Below are 5,686 nucleotides of genomic sequence, written 5' to 3' on the forward strand. Positions count from 1 at the left end.
TGCTTACCCCCAGGGCATCTAACTTTGTTTCTTCAGTAGAACACAAATTATGATTTTTAACTCCAACCGTTGCAGTCTGTCAGTCGTATAATGCGTGTCAATGGGAACTCCATCTATAAGAGTAAAAAAAACATGCACGATCAGTTTGTGTGAGAAACCGAACAGTATTTATATCATTTTTACCTCTAAAACACCACTATGTCCAACTGAGTTGAGCATCCGGTTGGTAAGGTCTGAAAACGCGTTCTGATGACGGAAGTGATCTCTCGCGCTTATACTTCAATGAGTGCGAGACATCATTTCCATTGTCAGAACGCGTTCACACCTCGCTAACTGGATGCGCAACTCAGTTGGACATAGTGGTGTTTTAGAGGTAAAAAAATTATATAAATACTGTTCGGTTTCTCGCACAAACTGATCATTTTGTGTCTTAGGACATCAATGTGTCGTCAAGAGCCGCAGGTGCATGTCTGTGCATGTTTTTTTGACTCTTATAGATTGTGTTGCCATTGACACCCATTATACAGCTGACAGACTGCAACAGTTGGAGTTAAAAATCATCATTCATTCTACTGAAGAAACAAAAAACAAAGTCACCTACATCTTGGATGCACTGGGGGTAAGCAGATAAACATCAAATTTTCATTTTTGGGTGAACTATCCCTTTAAGAACTGTTCACTGAAAGGTTCTTTGGGGAACCAAAAATGGCATTCTATGGCATTGCTGCAAAAAAAAAAAAAAAAATGGAACCTTTTTTTTTAAGAGTGTATAAAGCGCTGCAGGAATGACATATTTTTGTAAGACAACTCTGAAGTTAACATCACTCTGGTTCCCTCAACAAAAACTCATTAGGATTTTCCCATTGGCCTTTGGATTATTAGACACAATAAGCTCTTCAACTGACAAAAGGTAGCGATTCTTACACTCTTTGTTCAAGATAGTCTCTTCAGAAACAAACAAGCCTATATACAATTGCTAGAAGTAAAAAGCTAAATGAACTACACAATGGATGCATGACTTTAACATCACACCAAGCTTCTGACAACTCTTTCAGGGAAACTTTGAGTTAGAATAGATTGCAACAGCGCGATTATAAACAATAAGGCTGTGAAAGCTGAGTTTTCCTATTCGGCTGATGATGTTTAATGTTCCCGACAACCTCAGATTTAGCCATTTGTGAGCAATCGCCTTTTCTTTTTTAAAAGCTTTTTTTTTTTTTTTTAATCTCCATAACACTTTACTTAAAGCCTTTCTGTATAATGCATTATAGAGGTATTCATAATACATGTTATAATGCATTAGATCTTTTTTTTTATAAATAATTGTAACCAAAGTTTAAGGATTAGTTCACTTTAAAATGAAAATTTCCCCAAGCTTTACTCGCCCTCAAGCAATCTTAAGTGTATATGACTTTCTTCTTTCTGATGAACACAATCTGAGATATATGAATAAATATCCTGACACATCCAAGCTTTATAATGTCAGTGAACGTGAACCAACGAGTATGAAGCTCAGGAAAGTGCATCCATCCATTATAAATGTACTCCACATGGCTCCAGAGAGGTTAATAAAGGCCTTCTGAAGCAAAGCGATGCATTTGTGTACGAAAAATATCGATATTTAACAAGTTATGAAGTAAAATATCTAGCTTCCACCTGACCGCCTTCCGTATTCAACTTATAAAGACAGTTCAAAGTTCAAAATGCTTATGCTACGTCCTACACCTTCCGCATTCAACTTAAAATTTAAATTCAGCTTAAGTTGAATATCTAAGGCGGTCTGGCGGAAGCTAGATATTTTACTTTGTAACATAATTATGGATATTTTTCTCACACAAATGCATCGCTTCACTTCAGAAGGCCTTTATTAAAGGAACACTCCACTTTTTTTGAAAATAGGCTCATTTTCCAACTCCCCTAGAGTTAGACAGTTGAGTTTTACCGTTTTCGAATCCATTCAGCCGATCTCCGGTTCTGGCGGTACCACTTTTAGCATAGCTTAGCATAGTTCATTGAATCTGATTAGACCGTTAGCATCGCGCTTAAAAATGACCAAAGAGTTTTGATATTTTTCCTATTTAAAACTTGACTCTTCTGTAGTTAAATTGTGTACTAAGACCGACAGAAAATGAAAAGTTGCGATTTTCTAGGCTGATATGGCTAGGAACTATACTCTCATTCTGGCGTAATAATCAAGGAACTTTGCTGCTGTATCATGGCTGCAGCAGGCGCAATGATATTACACAGCGTCTCTCACAAACATCTCCATGGTTGCAAGGCACGTTCCCTGTGCAAGCAGGGGCTCACAGGCGCTGCGTAATATCATTGCACTGCTGCAGCCATGGAACGGCAGCAAAGATCCTTGATTATTACACCTGAATGAGAGTATAGTTCCTAGCCATATCAGCCTAGAAAATCACAACTTTTTATTTTCCGTTGATCTTAGTACACGATTTAACTACAGAAGAGTCAAGTTTTAAATAGGAAAAATATCAAAACTCGTTGGTCATTTTTAAGCGCGATGCTAACGGTCTAATCAGATTCAATGAACTATGCTAAGCTATGCTAAAAGTGGTACTGCCAGAACCGGAGATCGGCTGAATGGATTCGAAAACGGTAAAACTCAACTGTCTAACTCTAGGGGAGTTGGAAAATGAGCCTATTTTCAAAAAAAGTGGAGTGTTCCTTTAAAGTATATTTATAATGGATGTAAGCACTTTCTTGAGCTTCATACTCGCTGGTCCCATTCACTGCCATTATAAAGCTTGGATGCGTCAGGATATTTATTAATATAAATCAGATTGTGTTTATCAGAAAGAAGAAAGTCATATACACCTAGGATGGCTTGAGGGTGAATAAAGCTTGGGCTAATTTTCATTTTAAAGTGAACTAATCATTTAAAATCTATTATAATATTTGCAGATTCCTTGTTACATCTGAAATTGGTTGTCTGAAATAAGTTTTTTAATATATCATAACTTTGTTCTTGAGACCACACAATGCATTATAAGGTGGATTACAAGGCATAATTAATGCATTTATAATGCATTGTATATAAAGATCTTAAGTAAAGTGTTTCACTCTAAAAAATGCTGGGTTAAAAACAACCCAAGTTGGGTTGAAAATGGACAAACCCAGCGATTGGGTTGTTTTAACCCAGCAGTTGGGTTAAATGTTTGCTCAACCTACTGGGTAGTTTTATTTAACTCAACTATTGTTTAAAAATTACTGTATTGCTTAATTAAAATTAACCCAAAGTATGTTGGAAATGAACATTTATTAATGTTCAATGAATAATTATTAAACAATAAACATTTATTAAATTGCTTATTAATAATTGATCACCTTTTGACTACACTAAAAAATGCTGGGTTAAAAACAACCCAAGTTGGGTTGAAAATGGACAAACCCAGCGATTGGGTTGTTTTAACCCAGCAGTAGGGTTAAATGTTTGCCCAACCTGCTGGGTAGTTTTACTTAAACCAACTATTATTTAAAAATTGCTATATGGCTAGCTTAAAATGAACCCAAAATAGTTGGGAAATTAAAAACCAGATGGAATTAGAGACAACAATAATAGACAAAAGGTGAATGTTTATTAATAAGCTTTAATATTTTATTAATATACATTTAATAGTTTATTAATATAAATGTATTAATAAGAAATTTAATAAATGTTTATTGTTTAATAATTATTCATTGAACATTAATAAATGTTCATTTCCAACATACTTTGGGTTAATTTTAATTAAGCAATGCAGTAATTTTTAAACAATAGTTGAGTTAAATAAAACTACCCAGCAGGTTGGGCAAACATTTAACCCTACCGCTGGGTTAAAACAACCCAATTGCTGGGTTTGTCCATTTTCAACCCAACTTGGGTTGTTTTTAACCCAGCATTTTTTAGAGTGTATTATTGTTGCCTCTAATTGCATCTGGTGTTTAATTTCCCAACTATTTTGGGTTCATTTTAAGCCAGCCATAATAGTAATTTTTAAACAATAGGTGGTTTAAATAAAACTGCCCAGCATGTTGGGCAAACATTTAACCCAACCGCTGGGTTTGTCCATTTTCAACCCAACTTGGGTAGTTTTTAACCCAGCATTTTTTAGAGTGTACCAAAATCTCAAAGGGGTATTATTGATGGATTTTATATTTTAGAATAAAACGTGAACATATCTTGAGCTTGTGTTCACTACAGACTTTATTTCAGGCATTTAATCAAAAACCCATTTAAACAATCAGGACAAGCTTAAATGCTAACTCGATTCCAGGTTATGGCTTAAAAATACATCATTCTTGCAGCACACTATTTAAAAAAGCAACAGATTGTGCCTTCCCTCTCTTTACACACACACACATTGAGAAGCACTTCTTCTTTAAAAAAAAAACAGGAATCAAAAGACAAAGTGAGGCATAGTCACAGCCAAGAACCACCCAGACAGGGAGCGACAGCATGACCGTCATGTCAAAAGAAATATTTCAAGAAATACAAAATGAAGTAAAGCACTAATGAAACAGAAAGCAGGTGAAATCTAATGATTTCCTCAAGAGGAGCCAGTAAACGAGCTAAATAACCTTCATTAACATTCCCTTTTTAAGATTGAAAGCGAGAAAGAGAGGGAAGGCTCCAGTCAACAAAGCATTTCCTGCACACACATAAGAGCTCTGTCATATAACCTATGAGCTGCCTACTTGGACAGCATCATAAACATTTCTTACCAAATGTAGACTAAGATTTTGAATGTTTGTTTGGCCAAAACCTCACCTGAAGTCAATCACGCAGAGAAAAAAAATAAAAATGAATCCAAGTTGGTGGATGAGACAAGACTTGCATTTCATCTAGTACTGAAAAGTGTAACTGAATATTTACAGATATATACATAATGTACATACATAATATTTAAAAATCTTGCAGACCACAAATGGTATTTTATATATAATACCGTTTAGGAGTCTGTAAGATATTTAAATTATTCAGCAAGGATGAATTAAATTGCTCAACATAGACATTAAATAAAAAATTATACAATCATAGAAAAATAGAAATTATGTACACTATACAGTTCAAAAGGTTGGGGGCAGTAAGTTTGCTTTTTATTTTTTAAAGAAGTTAATGCAGTTATTCACAAGGTTGCATTAAACTGATCCTAAAGTTACAGTAAAGACATTTATAATGTGCAAAAAAGATTCTTTTGAACTTTCTATTCATCAAAGAATTGTGAGGGGGAAAAATGTATCAAGGTTTCAACAATAAGCAGCACAACTGATTTCAAGACTGAAAATATTAAGAAATATTTCTTGAGTGGCAAATCAGCATGTTAGAATGATTTCATGTGACACTGCTGGGAAAGAAATTAATACTTTTATGTATCACGGTTTTCACAAAAATATTACGCAGCACAACTGTTTTCATCATTGATAATATTCAGAAATGTTCCTTGAGCAGCAAATGATGCTGAAAATTCAGCTTTGCACAGGAATACATTTCAGAATATATTCAAATAGAAAACAGTTATTGTATTGTTTCACAAAATTAGTTTTAATATATTTTTGATCGAGCTTTGGTGAGCATAAGAGACATCTTGTGCTCAAAAACATTACAAAATCTTTCTGACCCCCAACTTTTCAAATGGCATGTAAATTATTTAAAATAATTTGCCGATTTGAGTACATCATTGTATAA

This window comes from Chanodichthys erythropterus, chromosome 22 (assembly GCF_024489055.1).
Source record: "Chanodichthys erythropterus isolate Z2021 chromosome 22, ASM2448905v1, whole genome shotgun sequence".
NCBI classification, from domain to species: Eukaryota; Metazoa; Chordata; class Actinopteri; order Cypriniformes; family Xenocyprididae; genus Chanodichthys; species Chanodichthys erythropterus.